Below are 21721 nucleotides of genomic sequence, written 5' to 3' on the forward strand. Positions count from 1 at the left end.
TTCCTATCAACTGTACTTGTTTGAGGCAATCTGGGGCAGTTCTGGCATTACTCAAGAATAACTATACCCCCCACCTGGATTGGGACCATCAGAAATGAAAAGGACCGATCAATATAATAGGTATATAGAGAGTATATTGATGCCCCAGAGCGGTTCTTCACAAATCTAAAGCAGCTCCTACTATCTTTCAATCACACTTCTTTAGCCAGCTTGATATGTGAATGTTATCATATGTGCCTTATATATTTTGCCTTTATTTTTTATACATATATTTGGCATTTTCAATAAAGGCACTGCTATTGGTTATCTTGTGTGTTCAGCCGAAGGTGGGATATAAGCAAATGAATCAATAGAGGCCATCACATTATGTCCCCTGGTTCACAGAGTGAACATGGCTCATTCTATTATTAGTATTTTACAACTTATAGCATCACCCCAGCCATTGTGATAGTGATATACCATTAATTAAGGGTCTTGATATGGCTCTCATAATAGCAGGGTGATGCTTTAAGATAGAAACAGATTTCTAGTGTGGAAATCACCTTGGCCATATTTTTAGCCATGGATGACTGAATAAGTTGCATTTGACTAGTTGATATTGAGCCTTTCCTGGTTCCTCGAGGACTTCAAATGCTAGTTTCCAGGCCGATCTCTGGAAGCTTGTTCATATACACCCAACAGTGATCAGATAGGTGCATTTTGGAAAAAATAGTATTATGTTTCGTTAGCCTAAGATGCATTAGAGGCATGAAGGGAATGGTTCTGGACTTTCAGCCCACATATGGCTATTTCTAAGGAGCACCTTATATGTTCGTTCATTTTCCAAGATCTGCATTCATACTGAAAGTGCTATCAGATTGAAAATTCCAGAACATTCTCTCCTATATTCAGGTACTTGGCTACAGGCTCTTTTTTATGGCAGAGGATAGCTACTATTTAATATTTTCAGCAGTGTCCCCGATATAATGCATACTATGGGAAATTTTAAATCACAGTTCAAAGATTCAGCCACTGAAAGTAAGGAGTAATTTTCCAGTCCTCTATGAAAATTTATTTTTTTTAACACTAAGTTCATGTATATTGATTTTTCCTTATTAGTCTGGAAGGAACAAGCTGAGATGGGTCTTCAGCAAAAGTGTTATATCACTCAAAAGATGAAGGTCAGTTGCAATTCACATACACCTTAGGCTGAAAAAGCAGGCAAGTTGCGGCCACATCTGCTGAAAGTATATTCTGGAATAGGAGGTGCTTGCTTTTGATTGACTAGATTAAAAAAGTAACAAAAACGTCTTATTCAGATTCAGCCTTTCTTATGGTCACAGATCAGCACAAATCTGTTGTTTTTTCATGTTTACAGTGATTATAAGACACAAAATCTGTTGTGAACAACATAACAAATGGAGAAATATTACACTTCGGATCTTTTCTCCACTGAATTTTGTTAATACAATTTGGGGGAGGGGAGGCACATACCTGTTCCTGGTTCATAAGATATTGTGTAAATTCATTCATTCTAACGTGTCCAATTTAGCATTTCCTAAAGTGCAAAAACTCTTTAGTGAAAATTCTTGATTAATGTTAATACCAAAAGAAATGGCAATTCCTTCCTATTAACTTCTGTTTCAGCTTTTCTCTGGATTCTCCTCTCAAGAAACAGCCTTGAGGTAGAGATCAAGGAACGGAAAGAATTCAAATTAGTTTCCTTCTGGGTTTCCTGTTACCTTCCTGCACCTTTGATGAAGCTATTCTTGTATACTTGGTGTGTGTGGGTGGACCAGTAGATACAGAGCAGGATCAAGGGGTAGCACTATCAAAAACCCTCCATTTTCTCTTTTTTTGTTAGAGCTGTATTCAAGATCATAGCTGTGCTTTTAAAAGCATCATATTCTCTCTCAATTGCTCAAATGTGAAGTTCAGACCTAACCCTCGAGTTTCACTTATCCTATCTCTAATGTAGCTTTATTAGGCTGTAGGGAAAATACATATAATTTCATAATAGGACAGGGCACTTTGTTTGTAGGCAGTGGACAAATTTGTATATCTGTGGTGCTGAACTTAAAATACACTTAATAAGAAAAAGCTTGACCTTTACATAAGAAGTAAATTTAAACAGTCCCTGGCATGAGCTTAGCTTGAGAATTATATTGTATACAAAACTGGGTTCCATTCCTTAACAGTCTTTAGAATAGAGGACACTTTTGTTTTTTACCCAAGCCCCAGTTTGTTGCAATCTTTCTTACTAGACTGCTGGACATGCAAGTCTGTTGTTAATGGCTGTTGATGTGTGATAAAGGAACTGTCTATAATGAGGTATTGGATTATACAGATAATTCTTGATTTACAATCATTCATTAGTGACTGTTCCAAGTTACAGCAGCACTGAAAAAACTGACATTACAATTGTTTACATTGATGACCATTGTAGTATTCCTATGGTCAATTTGGATGCTTGGTAACTGAGATTGTATTGTCCCAGGGTCATGTGATTGCCATTTGTAACTTTCTCAGCCACCTTCCAACAAACAAACTCAATGGGGAGGTCAGATTCACTTAATGCTGCATGATTCACTTAACAATTGTGATAAAAAGGTTGTAAAATGGGGTAAAACTCATTTAACAATTGCCTTACTTAGCAACATAAATTTTAGGCTCAATCATGATAAGTCAAGGACTACTTGTAATATGTTATAATTGGAGACGTTTGACTTCACTGTATCAAATTCTCTGTCCAGGCATTTACAATCATAATTATGTTTTATTTCATTCGGGATGCCTAAAACTGAGTTCAGCCCTGATTAACTCCATGCTAGCATTTTTGCACAAGAGGATAACAACATTTTTGAATGCATTTTTAAATGTTCAGTTGACTGAGTTTCATGTTTAATGAATAAAGTATATCATAATAATAATCCCCTCCATAATGGATACCCCCGTGATAGATGAGGGGTTTGTGATGCTCTGATGAAGCTGAGAGCTATGCTGGCAGTAGTGTATTCTACCTGAGGGGTTAGCCATGCCAGGCAGGTCTCAGCCGAACAGCCACACTAAGTGTTAATATCAACCCTTTTAGTATGGTGAGAAAATAGAAAAAGAACATCGTACTGGCTTGGTTGTTGCCTGGGTCAACAAGGATCATGCCACTTGTTGGCACTCCTGGGCATCTGTTGGCAGAGGGACTCAGGAGTTATGGCTGGCAACCAGGGCTTGGCCCTGAAGGATTACTGGAAGAAACAACCACAAAGGAGATAAAAGTATAGTGTGCTTGAAAATCAAGCCATGATGGCCCTCTACTGTAAATTGGAACGAATGAAGCGGGGTTACCTAAAGTTAATGTTTGAACCGCAGGGGAAAAAAAAATCCAGATTCAAATATAATGAGCAAAGATTAACAGATCAAAGGAGATTCATTACTAGAAATAAAATACTTAGGGATGCAGAATTGGAAGAGATTTGGAAAAATTATGAAAATGGAAAACCAAATAGCAATGGTAGAGTAGTAGAAGAAACTCAATTGGAAATATAGAGGAGACAGCTGTTAGAAACTCTAGAAATGATAACTTAGAATAACAAGCAAACAATACAGATGCACTAATGATGTTACCTAGCCAGATAATAAAACTACTGCAAGCAAACAACCAAGTTCCAAGTTCAGAGACCACAAAGAACTCCAAGATATGAGGCAGAGTCAATTTTTGCCTAATGTTCACTTTTTATACAACAAACATCTCAAGAGATACTGTATAAGAACTTGTTGGAGTTCTTATCGAATTAAGGATGGCTTCAACTATACATATTTCAGTGTCAGCCTAATTATCCCCCCCCCAGGCATTTGCCATGTTTGAGTGAAGAGGGTATATATTTATGAATCAATTAAATCATTGACTAATTTGCCCTTGATATGGAGTTTTGCCATTAAAAACCATACAGTTTTAAGCAGTTCAATTTTTTTTCAAGCCAAGTGCCTAGAGAAGCTTGCCAGGACTACAGTCCCACAGTTGGACAAAAAATTGGGGAAATCTTTTTAATTCAAGTATTTTATAAATTTTCTACAATAAATATTAAAATGGGCAGCAACTGTTGGAAATGCTCTCAAAGTCACACTTAAGGTTTAGAAAACCAAGCTGAGTTTGAAACCCCAGACTGGTCACCCCTGATCTATATAGCTATACTATATCATCTTTAAAAGTGGTATTTGTGATGATTTTACTGTGACACCCACCCCTTCAACATTTGGCACAATAAATGGTAGTCAGACTGCAAACTGTAGAATGAAACATCAATTCTACTTCAACAGTAAAAACAAATGATTTCAGCAGAATAAACCCTATTTCCTTATTAGATGCATCACATAATGTTACCGGTAGCTTTTCTCAAGAAAAAACCCCTGCTTGGTCAGCAGAATAGAACTGACATGTAAAGGTTAGTTTCTCTTCCTCAGAAAGTAGGGGCAATTCATAAACTTTACTCCCTGCTCTTCGATCTTTGGCTCTGCATTCAGAACTCTAGGGTTTTCCTATTGTTCCAGACTGTCCAGAAAACTATTTGAAAGAGACAACTACTACTAAACTGGATATACTTTTTTCCCCTTAAACAACATAGTTTTCTATCAACGTCAAATACAATTCAACCATTTTTGAAGATAAAGGAGAAACCATTGCCCAGCAGCACGCTTCAGATTTTGTTTCTACTTGCATATCCCCAAACTGATCAAGCAAGCCCTATTCTGGATGCCAAAATCCTACCATAAGCCAGAGCTGACAGGGGTATTTCTAATGGAGCAATATCCACCTGGCATAAGTAATTCTACTGTGATAGACCATAGCAAAGATTGCTTTGTTTGTAGGTGAATGGTAACACCTGAACCCTTTTCTTCAGGGTCCTATCAAGCAGATTCTTCTAAGTAAGAGTAGGAGTTGGCTATGTATGGATAGCTTGTGCAAAATTAGTCTCACTACAGTTAGGTAGTTATAGATGGGGCTTCTTTCAAGCTGGAGGGGGATTGAGAAGGCTATCAAAGCTTCTGTGACTTCTTCGCATTATTATTTTTTGTTGTCCATGAAGGTAGGTTCTTAGTCTGTACTTAGCTTTGGATAACGGGTAGCATCATATTAACATTCTATTCTTTCCCAATATAAAATCAAAATGGTCTTTATTGCAAAATGAACTAGGGACTTTTGGAAGAAGATAAATTATTACTCTGCCAAAGTCTACAGATTATCTGTTAAAGGCACAGATGGGGGACAAGGCTAGGATACCTCTATTGTTGATGCTGAATTTTTTTTTTTTTTACATATTCTAATATTTTGTGTATGAGTATCTTGAGTAGATTTCAGACTTTCAGCTTACGTGCTCTTACTAAGTAGATAAAAACAAAGGGGATTAGGTAATATGGGGATGTTAATGCAAGTATTAAGTTCCTCATTGGATTTAATCTAAAAGGCTTGTGGTCCTGTAACTCCTTTATGGTACAGACATTTGGGGATTAAAGCCCATGAAAACTTTATGCCACAGTAAAGTGGTTGCTCCATAAGATGCATAACGTCTGAGCTTTTCCTGCTACACGTTGAGGTCGCACTCTTACTCTTGTGGAGTGGTTCCAGTTTTCCAGTGGGAGAGCCATATTAACAACTTGGAAATCCTTTCAGTCTGAGAGGATAACGGAAAAAGCAGCATCCACATGCTTTTCTAGAAGTTGGGATTCTGTCTTGTCTGTGCTGTACTTTAATTATAGGAGATGTATGTATATATGCTAGATGAGGCTGTAAGGCAGGGGTGTCAAACTCCCATCGTCATGTGATGTATTTTCCCCCTTTGCTAAACTGGGCATGGGCATGGCCAGTGCATGACGCATCCAGCCTGCGTGCTGCGAGTTTGATAGCCCTGCTAGAAGATCTCCTTCTGGCAATCCTGATCCAAATCACTGTTTTCTTCAATGCATTGCAATTGTTAAGGACAAATACATTTAATTGTCCTAAGCAATGTATTCTACCCTGAAGCTAATTAACTTGGCTGGCATGGAAAAGTAGATAGGGCTCCACAGACCACAAACACATATATACCTAATATAAACCTGTTTTTACAAATTTTAAGAAATACTGTATGTATTCTTCCAGTTCCATCCTGTGTCTCCCAGTCATTTTCAAGGCTGCTAAACTGTTTTTTCAAAGCTACCTATAAAGCAACTCAAAGATTGTGATTTGGGCTTTTCCTTTAAGTGAAACTTGGAAAGGATATTCTGCTCAATTAAGGCAAAACTTATTTTTTAACAAACACAACAAAATTGCTTTTTTCCTATGGGAAGAAAACATTGGAAAGTATATGGTAAGCACAGGATATACTTAAAATATTCCTTCCCTAATACCATCGAACACATGCATTAAGATCAGGTGAAGAGTATGATCAAAGTAGTGACAGCATAGATTATAAATGATGGCCAGGACTAGGGCCCTACAACTATGGAACTATTTTCTTCAGAACAATTGTTTTGAAATTTTGTTCTCCCAAGACATTTTAGGATATCAAGTCCAGTAAGACTGGGCTGTCTTTCAAATTTTCTATTTATCAAAATGAGCTTTTTAAAATGTTTATATTTTTCAAACAATTGTTTAATGTTGATTGTAAATTTTTTTCTCATAAATAGTTCTGCATTTATCGAGGAAGAATTGTATAGAAATTAGTGATATGCTTCAAATATAGTAGGGTATACAGTTCTAGTTCCAACATTTTTAGCCAGGACAGACTATATAATAAATTATGAAGGAATACTGTTAATTATGAAGTTAGGATAGTGATCTATCATGACTAAAGATACTCTGTTATGTTCCTAGCCTTTGCTTCCACGAGGGAGCTGTCTGTGAAATGGGGTGTTGCACTGTACATTACTGCATATTTGGCATTTCTTCTGGGACAATTCTGAAACAAGATATACATAGAAAAATATAGTTAGGCCCACACATGGTCAGTTACAAATGCCAAATTTAGTTAACCAGGTTATATGAACTCAACCAGTATTTTTTTTTCCATTTCAGAGTTATTTCTGTGTAAGCTTGGTCTGTCTTGTGTAATGACACCACACTTAAGTCCTGTGAGATGAATATACTTTCATCTTCTAAATTAAGTTCTAATGAAAAGGGACGAGGCAAACTTTGAAAGTGCTGAATTTCCAGGAAATGTGGGAAAGCATCAATCCAAGTCACCCCAAGGTCATCCCATAGTTCTTACATATATCTTGAATCTAAAATTCGCCTTTTACAAAAAAAGAATCTGGGGAGGAGGGGGGGGCAGCAAAATACTCTGTACAAAAAAAAATACGTAGGTGATCCAGCGCAACTCTCATTACAGTTCAGCCTCTTAAGCACAAATGCTTATTTAACCTCTGATTCGGAAGGGTTTATTTCCAGCTAAGACCACGGAAGCTTAGTCCTAAGTGCCCAAGAGTACCGTAATAGCCTAAATCTGAAAGAAGCCGCATGGTGTCACCTTCCTTTCCCTCCGGTAGAGAGATGAACTGCAGGCTTTGCAATAAATACGCCACACAAAGCTGGGTTTGAGGTAAGAAAATGCCCCTTCAGATCAGCCACTGGAGCTTCCAATGCGGCCCCAGACCTCGATTCAAGATTGACCGTCGGCCTCGCTTCCTCAGAAATATCCTTTTTTTAAAAAAATGTCTTCCTCAGCCCGGGATCCTTCAAATCTTGGACTACGGTTTTCCACGCTCTTCAAGCCATCACGGCAGGGAATTGGCAGGCCAACACATCCAGCGGGACCCCAGATGACGGGAAGCTGTTTCAGGGACATTTGGTTTACCCGCCTCCATTAATGCCCCTCTACAAAGGAGAGGCCGGGCCTTCGTCGGAGGCGTCGTCTTGCGACGTTGTCCCAGGCAACGCCGAGCAGGGCGACGAGTGACGCGCGTCAAGGGTTACGTCGCCGCGTCGTGTCGGGCGGGAGGGACGCAAGGCGCGCGCGCAGGCAGGGGGAGGGGCCGGCAGCTTCTTTCCCCTTTTTTTCTGTTTCTTTTTTTCCCCTTTTTCTTTTCTCCCCCTTCTTCCTCCTCCCCCCCCACCCTTTAAAAAATAATCTCCGTCCCCCCCTCCCTTTCTTTTCTTTCGGCCTTCCTACCTCCCTCTCTCCACCTCCATCCCCCCGGCCTCGGCGGCTCCACCTGACCGGCCGCAAGCCATCCATCCATCCATCCGCCCGGACGGACCCAGGCCCCGACCTGACCCTCCGCCTCCCAGCCCCTCCCCCCACCCAGCTTAGCTCCCGGCCCGTGGGACTCTCTAGGAGCTCCAGCCTCGCTGACTCGGCGGGGTAAACCCCCCTTCCACCCGGCCCGTCGCTCCGCCCCGAGTTGGCCGGTCTGCTTCCTCGCCGGGCGCTTCAGCCCCTCTGCAGCTGCCCGCACTTGTTGCTGCCCAGAACTTCCTCCTCCTCCGGCGGCTTCTACCTACGCTCTACCGCTCACGTCAGAGGAAGCGGTGAGGGGGGACAGCGAGGTTCCCTCGGCCGGCGGCGGCACCTCTTCTCCTCCCCGCTCAAGAGGGAGGGAGCAGGAAGAAGAAGAAGAAGAGGAGGAGGAGGAAAGCGGCGGGCACGAAGACACGCCAGCGACGGAAAAGCGAGGCGGGGGGGGACGACGACCGGGGTCCCTGCTCTCCCCCCCTCCTCCTTCCTTCCTTCCTCCCTCCCCTCCCTCCCTCCTCCCTCCCACCCCCCGGAGGTAAGTAGCGCCCTCTCGCCTCTTCGCGTTGCAAAGTTCGGTCCCCTTCCCGATTAAGATAACCGGGAAGAGACCCTTTCGGGTGGGAAGGAGCGGGAGGACGTCTTCAACCTCTTCTGTGTTTTTTTCCTTGATGGGGGCGTGGGGGAGAGAGAGGAAGAGGAGGAATGGTCTCCTTTGGGAGTGAGGGAGAAAAAGAGCGGAGGTGCAACAGGTTTGAAGCCAAGAAGTGTGTGTGTGGGGGGGGAGCAATCGTGGCGCCTGCAACCTACTCTTGAAGGTGGGGAATGGCAGGAAGCTGTGGTGGTTGTTTTTTTTTTTGCTGCCCTTAAGAAACGGCCCCCCGGCCCCCAATGTTGGGTGGAGAAAAGAAGAAGTGCCGTTCAACCTGGTCTAAAGGAGGGTCAGCAAGCCCCCCCGGGCCCCCTGGTGCCATTCAGCGTTTGGCCTGAGAGTCTTGTAAGTTTGGGGCCAGATGGAACTGTTGAGGCCACGTATGTGCGTTGTTAGCACCGGAGTATATTAGGTTTTCATAGTTGCTGGGTGCATTCATGGCCTTCCTTACTTTGCAGAGGGGTTTACTATCTTGGTTCGTTTGTAGGCTTTGATGCGCTGTGTAAAAAGGAATATTTCCTCCCTAGACGGGTCCCCGTGATTTTCCCCCAATCGTGGTGGTCAAGAAATGGGAAAGTGCTTTCGCTTGGGCCAGTGTTTACAGGGATGAATGTTGTAGCTTCTGAGTGATAACCAAGGTCCTTATTAAAATGATGATGCTTATGCTTATATCGTGGTAAAGGGCATGAACATTCCCGTACCTGGAATTCTGTCCCAAGAGTAATAAAAAATGCTCCGAATCTAAGCCTGTCTGCATTTAGGAAGCAGGCTTATCTATTTTTTTTTAACCTGGCCTTTAGAGTTCAGAGTTTAGTTATAAAAAAGTGGGGAGATTTAATTTATAGGTTGTCTTAATCTGTTTTGTGTGTGGACTTTTACGGAAAGTGTGCGGGTGCTTGTGTTTTTGCAAGTCTTTGGGATGAGATGTGCATATTTAAATAAGGAAGTTGCTTTTTTAGGATTGATGAAACCAATGCAAAAAAAAAAAAGAAACCTTCAGCAGCCACAATACATGGAGTGATGAGTGACTGTTATTATAAATGAAAAACAGTCATTTCCATGCTGTCTTTTGTTTCAAGGCCTGCTAAAAACCTTTGAGATCAACAGACCTTAAAATGCATGCTAGTTTGGAGTCAGTAAATTGGGCTTAGTTCCTGATGACAGCATGGAGAAATGTTTGCCATTTTGACTTGTCTCTGGTAATAACTAGTAGCTTCTCTGGAGACAGTTTTGTACTTAACTCCATTCATTTACCTTGTTTTTTTCCTTCTATTTTCCTCAATTTACCGGGTATAGCCATTTTTTTGTCACCTCACATGCTCAAAGCATGTGAATTTCTGCTTGCTGATCATACCTTTCAAGTAGCAGTCTTTATTTGGTCAAAGACTATTGGTTCTCTCTGCAATACATGGTACTCTTAATAACAATAATTCAAAGGTGTGTATATTCTTTCTCTCATCCTTTCTCAGTGTTGTCTAGTGTTGCCATGCCTTGTCATTGGAAAGACTATTGCTTTTATGGTTCTGATTTTTGTTGTAATAGGAATATACTTAGTTTCATGATCTTGTCTAAACTTGTTATTGCTTTCTTCCCTATTCTGTTTCTCTAACATGCTCATCATCTTTCATCTTGAGCTAAAGATAACAAACTATACAGCATCTTCATTTTTTCAGAATTGGTGGTGAACTCACTAAATATATTAGTTGAAATTACAAGTTTTAAATATTTAACAATAAGTTACATTTTTACTTTCCAGTTACTTTCATAATTAGCTACTCTTCCAACTAACAGAGCTATAGTCTGCATATCACAAATAGGTATTGTCACAGCTACATCTGTTTGATTCTAGTTTTCTGTCATATATTCAAATCTTAGTATTTTTATATGTTCATGTAAGTTAAACATATGGGGACAATATATTTTGTGTGTTTGTGTATATGTGTGTTTATGGCTTACTTTTAATCTGATTTTGCAGATTTATTTTTTTACAATAGTTTCATTTTTGTTATAAAAAAATTCCTCAGAAAAATAATCAGATGTTCTGGCATACTCATTTCATTAACCTTAATATATTCAGTTCTGGTATGAACTATGAATAAAAAGCCTTGTTATATTCAGTAGAGCAAAGATAAATATCATATCCTTTGGTTTATCCATTATCTTAGGTCAACTATTGATTTTGCCAGTTGCAAAACCTGCCTATTTATTTGACATTTTTTCTGTATGTTTAACTATTGTTCTTTGTAAAATCTTAAACTACTGCTTTCAGTTTACTGTAATAATTTGCACATTCTTTTGCATGTCTCTGCTTTGGTGTCACACCAATCTTTTGCAGTCTCTTAAGATGTAGCCTTGTTCCTTATTTATTGATAATAAATCTGTTAGCACTTTAATGGCCTTCTTCTGTAGCTTTAAAGAATTCATTGGATATTTCATCTGCTTCTGATGCCTTTCTGTTTGACAAATGTGTCCATGCATGTAGCACCTCACCTATTACCTGTCCTTTTTTTTCTGCAAATGTTTCATCTATAATCCTATTTGTAAAGAAAGTCAATTCTGCATAGATTTTCTATTTTCCTTTGCACCCATATTACATCTCTTTTACAATGAAACAACCTCTCCCCGAGATTCAAAAGCCCCCTGCTCCATTTGGCCTTCTGGAAGGCCTTGATGACCTGGCTCTTCCCTCAGGTACTGGGTCAGGATATAAGTTGAGTCCAGCATATGTGCAAAGGGCTTTGACATATGAGCCTAGGTAAAATATGTTAGTCTTTAATTTGGTAGACGAGTTGTTGGTGTTTTTTTTAAAAAAATATGGGTTTGATTGTTGTTAGTTTCCCAAGGTTACATTATTATCATCTAAATCTTAATAAGTAAAAATAGTACCAGTAGTCATAGGCACCTTGGGTGCAATCCCAAAACATCTGAAGCATTACTTCAACAACATCAGCATTAACAAAATCATAGTCAATTGCAAAAGGCAGCTTTACTTGGAACAGCTTACATCCTGCAACAATACCTTAACGCCATCCTAGTAACGTCTGCCTATTGCAGGTTATCAGTACACTAGGTGCCATACCAAAGCATTTGGAATGGCTCTTAGAAAATCTGCTCATTGACAAAATATACATTGATTACAAAAGACCACGCTGCTTGGATCTGCACATGTTATCCCTGTACACTACAACATCCTAGGTTCTTGGGAAAATGATATATATGAAGACCAACACTAGCTAAATAACTGGCAGCTGTGATTCTACGTTGTCAAGAGATAATGACAACAATCCTTGAGTATTAAGTGTAGATTTTCTTATGATTTCTCTGATCTTAGTAATACATCTTTTTTTTCTTTCTTCTATGTCCCTTCTTAAAAGTGGAAGTTTGTGTTCTATCATTCTATGCTTTTCTTATCCAAGACTTATCCTCTGGCTTTCTTTGTTTATCATGATAGTTTGCTTTGAAAGTGTTATATCTTTTCATAAGTAAATTTTTCCACTTTGGTTTTTACAACATCTTTTTTCTCTTCCCATAGTTTCTCAGGTTTTCCTTAGCATAAATTAAGTATTTATATTGCTCTTATATTTTGTCCATAATTCTACCAGATATAATCATGTTGACCTGTTTTCTAACTTTCTAAATTTAACCCATATATTGAATGTCGTTAATCTATGATCTGCTCCATAATTTGAACCTCAAAATGTTTTAATTGACTGAATTGACTGGATTGTACTGTGTAGTCAATTTGATGTTAACATTGTGCATCCAAAGATGTCAATGTTTTGAGGCCATGTTTAAATAGCTTAATGCAAATATTGGTAATAAACAATAAATTCTCTGTAAAACACCATTGATCTGTCGCCTTCACTATTCAATTTACCCATCCCAAATCTTCTGGTAATTGGAGGTGTTTCAAATTCCTGCTGCTTTCATTTTGCAATTATACATTAATAATTTTGTTTCCTTCCTTGATATTGCATTTAGCTCTTCTTAAGTATGCCATAACATTTTTAAGTGACTTCTCTCATTATATCTGTAATAGGTGCATATACTAGATATCCACCAATCCTAGTAGATATGATCCATTTTTTAATTAGGTTATAGCAAAGCATTTATTTAGCAATGTCATTTTGTAGAGGCATTTGTCACAACTACCACATGAAGACTAGTTAATTAGACTGAAGGCAAAAAAACTAAAGCTTTTCATGCATTGATACTAAAATGTTTAATGAATCAAAAATGAAGAGTATTGTTGCGCGCCATTACATCTGCATTTATTAAATATCCAAATATCTAAAAGCAGTCACAACTTTTTACCATCAATCAGAGTGGCAAATCAGCTATTTCACTTTGGACACAGCTGCCAATATGTTTTAATAATCAGAATGCTAGTATTTGATTATATTGCTGACTATATAGCAATATTTTGTGGAGGAGGAGGATTGCATCCAGAATAATATAATCTCCTAAGAGTTGTGCATGTTCTGTTCTCAGCTCAAATTACACTCCTCTATTTACTAGGGGAAACTATTAAACGTTCACAAGTTGATCTGGAGCTAATAATATGATCAGACCAAAGCCATAAGGTAATGGAGCAAGTACTTTGAGAAGTTCCTAATTTTACAGTGATACATAAAATTGGACATAGCAATGTAACAATGATCATTGAAATTGCTGAAGTACAAATGAATTATTTTAGAATAAAGTGAACTTAGGTAGAACAGAATGGGTCACTTTAAATCAGATCCACATGATGAACTGTTCAGAACATGACGCCTTATTAAAGAAAACGGGGGCAACGATACTCTTTAATAGAAGTTTCGAACTCCCAGCCCACTGGCCATGTGGTGTTTTCAAATAATTTATGTGATCTGCATAACACACTGTTCACACTGATGATGCTACCCAGCAAGGATGGAGACTAAGCACAGATTAGATCTGTAGGATAAAAAGCACCTCCAGACAAGGAGTACTCCAGCACTGGTAGGAACCTGGTAGCTCACTTCAGTGACTCTTCCAGGAACCTCAGAGCAAGTACTGCTTCTAAGCCACCCAGAGTCTCCCTAAGGCAAGATGGGCAACAAACAAACCTTATGCTAAATTCTCCAGACTGAAGCAGCCAAGAGGCAACATTTTGCCTGGAAAGACTAATTGAGAGGCTGGAACAGCCCAAGTGAAGGAAGGAAGAGGTAGCTGAAGAGGAAAACTAGGTATGACCAACTCACCACAAAAGTCTCTCAGTAAGGAATGGAAAAAACTGCAAACAAACCATTTCTCTCTTGAAGAGAAGGAGGAACTACAGGCATGGAGAAAGAATAGAAAGAATCGGAAAAAGATCTGTGCTCAACAGATGAATAGAATCACATGATCTGTCATCCAAATGCATCTTAATATTTTACCCAATTCTGTACTTTTACAGCAGAACTTGCCCAATTTTGATTTTGGAGATTTCTTCACAGTGGTTGGCTTTTTTCACACATGCAGCATCTGACCTGTTCTCACCCCAGCTGTAGTTTGCCTTTAGCTTCACTTTCCTTTGGACATTATTGTGAAGAGTGGCCCTTTCAACTCAGGTTCCTGCCTCGATCATACTTGGAAGCACTGAAGCTACAGATCCCCCACATGGCAGCAACATGGCGGTAATTTGCTTGGGCAAAATATATGGGTCACCCTCAAAAAGTATCCTTAAAGGCAGATCATGACTTTTTAGATATGTGCCTCAGCTTGAAAAAACGGTAATTTTAAGTGTTCTTTTAGGTTGCTATGTTGGATGGTGCCCAGGGTTCTTTTTAATTGGTAATTTTTGTTTCAAGATGTTGTAGGGACTTTCAAGTAGCAACATACACACGTTTGGAAGCTCATACATCTTTCCTATCTTTCATTCTTTTGTTTTTTGAGTCACCACTTTAGAGGAAGTTCCCTATTTAAGGGCTCTTGGAGCAAACCTTCCTTCTTTTTTTAACAAACTATTTCAGAGTTGTGATCTTGTCAGATTACAGACCACAGCTCCTTTTCTTCATCTTGAATTATCTTTTCTGCAACACCATCATATTCAAAAAATGACTTCTATTGTGAAAAATCAAAAGATTTTAGCCTTATTAATTTGACAATCTAGTCAAAAGGGACATCAGTCTTATCATAACAAAGCACAGAACCAAGAACATATATTTCTTAGTTATTTGGTAATCTTTCTATAGACTACCTGAATGGATGTTATGGAGCACCAGTACTTCTTGGATCAAGTTTTGAAAATCTCAAATTGAGTGCATCTGACATATGGCTGCTGCTTATATGCAGCAGATTCTGGTATATGTACAGTATATATCTGCTGAGGTCTAAATATTCTAGAAAACTGTTCCCTAGATTAATTTACATTTGAAAATTATTCTAGTGCTCAGGTTGTGTTGGACTGAGAAAGATACATCTACTTACCTTTACTCCAGGGTTATCACACATGTATAGGTAATATTTTAATGGAGGCATGGGAAAGTGTTTCTCTAAGTGTAGTGGGAATAGGTGGAGTAAGAGAGGTGATTGGTGCTGTCAATTTTTCTCAGTCACCTTTAGGAAATTGAGATGTTCTGATTTTTCCCAATGAGTTTTGTCATCTTAGTGTTGTTATTGAACTGGAAGAACATTTTAAAGCCGAGTACAATTATCAAGCTTCCATGGTATGTTGTTGTATTGATAAGTTCAGATTTCTATCATTTTGGGTCTCTCCCTCCCTCCCTTCCTTCCTCTGTGTGTGTCGTGTGTGTGTTTGTTCATTATTTTTCTCCTTTTGAAATTTAGAACTAAGCAACCAAAATATTGTGTTACAGATAATTTCATTGTTCTTATGCTCCGTGTTCTATTAGTTACACTTGTACAGAGCATTTGCTCTTGGGGAATTTTTCTTAACTGAACTACCCTGAATTCTTGGCTGCAGACTTAACATATTATTTGGCACCATTAATCACTTTGTGGAAATGTAAAAGACAGCCTATAATTGCTCTGATGTTTGCTTCAGAAACGTGCTATTAATGAATTGGACTTTTCCTTTTTGATATTGTTGTCCTTGGTATAGCCTTCATATAAGATAGGCCTGACTAACTTTGAATTGCCAATCTGAATATAGACACAAGCAATATATCTTTTTCTTGTTGAGGATCCCTGGAAAGTCAAACGTCTTGTTTTCATGCCTGCATAATGTTGTTCTATGTTTGAATTTGTAGCTTATGTCTTATGGAAGCCTATGTTTTAATCCCAGGATAAATGAACAAGGACAGTAAATTCTTTGCTTTGGATAGGAAGCAGTTGCTGTTGCTGGTTGACATGACTTCATTAGAATAGCCAATAGAAAGTGTCAGGCACAATAACCAGGAACATTGTTTTGTTCAAAGCACAGTAGAGTTTATTATTGCTACCTGTAGTACAAGAATCTAGTCAACTAATAGTCAAAGCTAAATTGGATCAACAGAATTTATGGAGGGCTGGACTTGGGTCTCTTGTGACAACACAATGACTCCAAACTGATGGCACTTTTAACACCACCTTCCAGTTCAGCCTCTTCTCCTACAGAAATCAGGAACAATAAGAAACTTGAGGACATTTATGTTACTTACTTGCACCTTGGAAGCACAAGGATGGCTCATTCTTTTAATTCAGAAGAAGCTACTTTGCATGAAACATTGTATTATGGTATTTGCTGGGGCTTGCCCATGATAAGGAAGAATTGAATAAGTATTTGCTAGCGATTGGTGAGGTTAGAAATCTGAAATCCTTCAATCAAAATTTTAGGGCAATTGGTTAATATTGGCACTGAATATTGGGAATTTGTAACACAGTGATGCAGTAATTATCTGCTGAGATTTTCTTCCGAAAGCTATTAGAAGCAGAATAAGAAAAGTGTCAGAAAAGAGAAAAGCCACTCAGAATATATGCCCTCTCCATTATGGGAAAGATGGATAGCAGACAATTGAACCATGTAGTTTCAGCAGACAGTTGATTGAGTTCTTTTTGGTAACAGCTGCATATTGGAAATATTGCATTTCCTTGGTGAAAGGAAAAAATATATATATAGATGGTCTGATTTGGTTGTAAACCTAAAAGTATTGCTTGGAAAACAAATGCTATTGTAATCAATAATGCTTTCAAGTAGATACATGCAATTGGGCAATTCTGAAAATACTTCAGGGAAATCATTGGAAGTTACTAAATAAATATACGTATTTAGGATTGTGTAGCATTTGAGAATATGGGCTGTTAGATTGTCACATAGAATTTTTTTTTTCCTACCTCAGGATAATTCTGGGGATGAATATGTTAAAAACTTAGTGTACTAGGATATAAATGTATTGGGGCCGTGTAAGCATCTAAAAATAGAAAATGTGAGCTCTTAGGGGAGGGAACTGAACAAAATCTGTAGGAGTGAAAATACATACAGTGACCTCTCTTAAGAATTTGTGATGACTCTGAGTTCTATTTCCGTCCATGTCATCTTATTATGGGAGAGGAGATGGAGAATTTATTGAAGATCTATTTTCAAGTCCTATTGTGGCACTATACTTATTAATTAACCTTTCTATCCCACAAAATATAGGGATGTGGTGGCTCATTGGCTAAGGCGCTGAGCTTGTCAGTCAGAAAGGTTGGCAGTTCGGGGTTGGAATCCCTAGCACCGCGTAACAGAGTGTAATTAAAGCCGGAAATGACTAGCACCTATGTGTGAGGGGAACCTTTACCTTTTACCTTTTCCATAGAGCTGTCTCGAGTGTCCAGGTTGGGAGGAGCTCCAGTCTCAGCTCTTCCAGGCTGAGCTTGAAAATTGAGGAACGCCCCTCACCGTCACATGGTCCTCGGGCACTCCCAGTTTTTTGCTCAGCCTCGTGGCTAACAGGCTGTTTTTCCCTTGCTCCGGTCGTTCAACATTCTAGGCCTCTTCTCTCATCGCTTTTCACGTGGATCACCGGCAGGCAGCGCAGGAACTCAGGTTTGAACTCCCCAGGGAGTGTTTTTAATATCCGAGCCGTTTCTTTAAGGGGAGAAAAGCAGCGCTTCGAGCGCTCCCCCAGCTTCGTTTGCCGCCTAATCGCTCGCGCGAGGCCGCTTCGTTTCTGCCTGCCTCTCCTCGCCTTAGCCGCCGTTCCCCCGCGAACGCCTTCTAGCCCAGGGTACGCTTCCTGGTTCTCCCAAGGGCTCTAATCTTCCCTGGGAGTTTACCGCCGCTGGGGCTGCCTCCGTTACTTTGCGGCCTCCATCTTGGGCCCCCTGTGGCATCCGCCATCTTGGGTGTGCCCTGGAACGGCCGCCATCTTGGGTGTGCCCTGGAACGGCCGCCATCTTGGGTGTGTCCTGGAACGGCCGCCATCTTGGGTGTGCCCTGGAGCGGCCGCCATCTTGGGTGTGCCCTGGAATGGACGCCATCTTGGGTGTGTCCTGGGCGGCCTCCATCTTGGGAGTGGCCGCATGGCCGTCCGCCATTACTAGAGGCCCTTTACAGGCCGCAGCCTTAACTGACTATTAGGCAGCCTGGGATTCCCTTGTCTCAGCCTGTCTTTTATTCTACCAACAGGCCTCCTGCAGAAATAGGGTCTGTTGGCCCTGCAGCCTTTTTCCCAGCAGGCGAAGTAGCAGCTCTGCCCCCTCACCCCTTCCCGGTCCGTCCGGCAGGGGTAGCTGCCTGGCGTTCACCTTTCTGGCTGATTGGTCTCTGGGCTAGGCCCTGGTTCGTACCAAACCTCTATTTTAAACAGAAAAATTTTTTTTTTACTAAAGGGGGCGTGGAACGTGCGTTGGGATTCCCGGCCTCCCGTAGGCCGCATCCAGACCTGGTTTCAGCTTACATTATTCCCTTCTGCCTGCGGCCCCAGGGTCATTGGTTTTTTTCAGAGGCCTACCAGTAGGCCGCATTGCTTCCTGACTCCTGGGCAGATCCTGGGACTGCTCAAATACCTTGCAATTCTGCCTAAGTCTCCCCCAACTAAGGAGTTATTTGCTTGCCATGTCCCTTCCCCGGTTCGCCCGGCAGGGACAGCTTGGCGTTCATTCTGGCTGATTGGCCCCGGGCTAGGCCCTACTTCCCAACACGTTACAGAACAATTCTGTGGCCTTGACAAAAAAGGGGTGCAACACGAGCACTGGGAGTTCCAGCCTCTGCTTAGGCTGTACCCAGACCCGTTAACCGCCTCGCATTAACCAGAAAATTTTTTTCCTTTTTTCTCTCCTCTCCAGATGGCAGACGACAATACCTCTCGTGGCACTTCTCTGAAGGCCAAGGCCAAATCCCACCACCTGCGCAAACAGGCACAGGAACCATCCAAAGCTTCCCAAAGGGATGCCCTCAGGCGACACAGGGCCCTCGAAAGGGAAATTGACAGACGCTCTCAGGAGTCAAGCTCTGTGTCCCGGGACCCTTCCGTTCCATCAACCTCCACCCATCCTCCTCTCCCCTCCCCTCCTGCTTCTGCTTCTCCCCCACAGCCTGGACAGGCCCCTGAGGTCACCTTGCCCACCACTGCTGTAGAACTGCGCCCGGAGGAGTCTCTCCCCATGGCGGAAATACCGAAAAACCTAATGCAGGCTATGGAGCTGGCCATCCGGCAAAGGGTAGCGCAACAGATGCAGCAGCTGGCCGGTCTGGCTCCTCGGCCCGCGGCCCCCGAGGCTATAGGATCAGCGGCCTCGCATGGTCAGGCAACTCCCCAAGAGGACTTAACCTTACCTTTGGAGTTGGAGGGAATGGAGGCCCAAGAACCCGGGGACCCTTCCCTCTTTGGGGACGAGCAGGACCTTGACATGAGGTCCCTCATAGGCAGTGAACTCTTTTCGGGAACAGGTCCCTAGAAGGGGACATGTCGGAGGACGAGGGCCTCCCTCCAGGTCAGCCCGCGTTTCTAGGGCTCTTTAAACCGCACCTATTTAGGTCCCTCCTGTTCAAAGCCAGGACCACCTCGGGCCTGAACCCCCTCCCCACCCAACCCAGCGGCGGCAGGGGTTCCTCCCGACTCTCTCTTCTCTCAGCCCGTGGCGGAAACTGAGGTGATCCCTGTCCCGCCCATATTCTCAGACATGGTTTCTAGGCAGCTGGCCTCCTCGGGGCCCCCTCCCCCCCAACGCCCAGGACAAGCGGTTTTTAACCTGGAACCGCAGTTCTCCACCTTGCTCGACCCCCTCCCCGTGGGCGAGCCCGTGGTGGGCCTGGTTTCCCGCTCTACTCCCAGCGACTCACTCGATGCTCTCCAGCCCGAGGACAAGCGAGCTGAACTGGCCCTGTGCCGCGCTCACCTCTCTGACGCTTGGGCAGTCAGGGCTTCCACTGCCGCGTCGTTTTCACCAGGTCTTCCATCAAGTGGCTCCAGCAGCTCAAGCAGCATGTCCCCACAGCCAATCTCAGGGCGCACCAGGACATTGCCAAGATCCTGGCCGCGGCCGAGTTTTCGGCAGACGCCACCTTCCAGGCGGCAAAGTTCTCCACCAGGGCCATTTCGTCCCAGGTTACCGCCCGCCGTCTACTCTGGCTCCGCCACTGGCAAGCGGACGTTAAAAACAAGACTAAGCTAGCAACAGCCCCCATCTCTGGGGGAAGTTATTTGGACCGGTTCTCGACCCATTCCTGGCCGAGACCCGGAACAAGCGCAAGTACCTCCCTTCCCTCTCTAGGAGGTCCGACTTCAGAGGCTCCCCCTCTCCTCGCCAGGGTTCTTCTCACTCCTCCTCCTTTGCCAGATACTACCGATCCTCTCCCTATAGATCTCCCTACCGAGCGGAGCCGGATGGGTCCGGAGGTACTTCTTCCAGGAAGCCCTCCCGGGATCCGGGAGAGGTTCGTTCGATGGCTCTCGATAATGCAGTCGCCCTCAGGCGCTTGTCCTTAAAAAAAAAAAAAAAAAAAAAAAAAAGAGGAAGGAGTGCGAGAAGGCCTTCTCTACTCCGACCTTTAACCCCTGCTTGCAACAGGCTCCTACCCCAGGAGCACTCTTGTCCTCCTCACCCTGCCCTGGGCAACTGGTCGGCAACACATCTACCCCCATTCAATGCTAGCCGGGTCCCTTCTTGCGCTCCCGGGCCTCACACAGATCTCTGCGCCTCCCCTCCTTCTCTCTGTCCCAGAGTTCTCCCAGGGGAATTCCCAACACGGGTCGATCTTCCCAGTTTCTTGAATCCCGGTCCCAGTGCACACCTGTTGGCCTCTTTGGCGGGACTGCCTCCCGGATAGCTCCGCCTCCTCTTTAGGCCCCTTGTTGAGACATTCCAACATCCAGGGGTTTTCTCCTGTTGGGCATGCCTTCCAGCGGGTCATCAGGGTTCCAGGAGAGATTCTATTCCAGACGGGGCCCCACCCGCAGGACTAGCCAAGCTTTGGTATGTCCCAACCTGGACACTCGAGACAGCTCTATGGAAAGGGGCGTTGGTTCTTACCTGATACGCTTCTTTTCGTAGAGCTGTTGAGAGTGTCCAGCCCCACCCGTAGGCCGTCTGGTGGGAAACCTGGCTGTTCGACCGAGCAATCTAATATATTTTTTTCCTGAGTGTGATGAGAACAGGACTTTCCTTCTCGTCTGTGCAAAAACCTGGGAGTGCCCGAGGACCATGTGACGGTGAGGGGCGTTCCTCAATTTTCAAGCTCAGCCTGGAAGAGCCGAGACTGGAGCTCCTCCCAACCTGGACACTCTCAACAGCTCTACGAAAAGAAGCGTATCAGGTAAGAACCAACGCCCCTTTTATCCCACACAATAAGGTAAATTCAAAGAACAGTTCTTTGATGTTAAGGATAAAATCCTGTGCCTCCAGTTGCATTATAGCTGCTGAAAATAGCAAGTGATTGTGCATATGCATATAGGTGGAGGCATCCTGGACCGACCAGGCTTTGAAACGGCTATGTGCACTTTCTAAAGGATGTGGCTGCTTT

At 42.4% G+C, this 21721-nt stretch overlaps 1 protein-coding gene and 1 long non-coding RNA gene across 8 annotated transcripts in view; one reads left to right on the forward strand and one right to left on the reverse strand.

Moving 5' to 3' along the window:
- Positions 1 to 1247: 1247 nt before the first annotated feature.
- Positions 1248 to 8195, reverse strand: LOC148127110 (uncharacterized). The gene is made up of 3 exons (XR_015741942.1): positions 8121 to 8195; positions 3103 to 3221; positions 1248 to 1263 (listed from the first exon to the last, which is right to left on the reverse strand). It is a non-coding gene; the product is annotated as an uncharacterized LOC148127110 (long non-coding RNA).
- Positions 7947 to 21721, forward strand: part of R3HDM2 (R3H domain containing 2) — a 173696-nt gene continuing 159921 nt past the window's right edge. For 5 of the 7 annotated variants that reach the window (XM_087925452.1, XM_087925453.1, XM_087925454.1 and 2 more), the window contains exon 1: positions 7963 to 8721. The gene's annotated coding sequence lies outside the window, so the exon portion shown is untranslated. Of the gene's footprint in view, positions 8722 to 21721 lie in introns of all 7 variants that reach the window. The other 2 variants (XM_026713862.2, XM_026713863.2) reach the window with 1 other exon arrangement.

The sequence above is a fragment of the Pseudonaja textilis genome, chromosome 2 (genome assembly GCF_049901715.1).
Source record: "Pseudonaja textilis isolate UNSWEBS1 chromosome 2, rPseTex1.2, whole genome shotgun sequence".
Classification (NCBI taxonomy): Eukaryota; Metazoa; Chordata; class Lepidosauria; order Squamata; family Elapidae; genus Pseudonaja; species Pseudonaja textilis.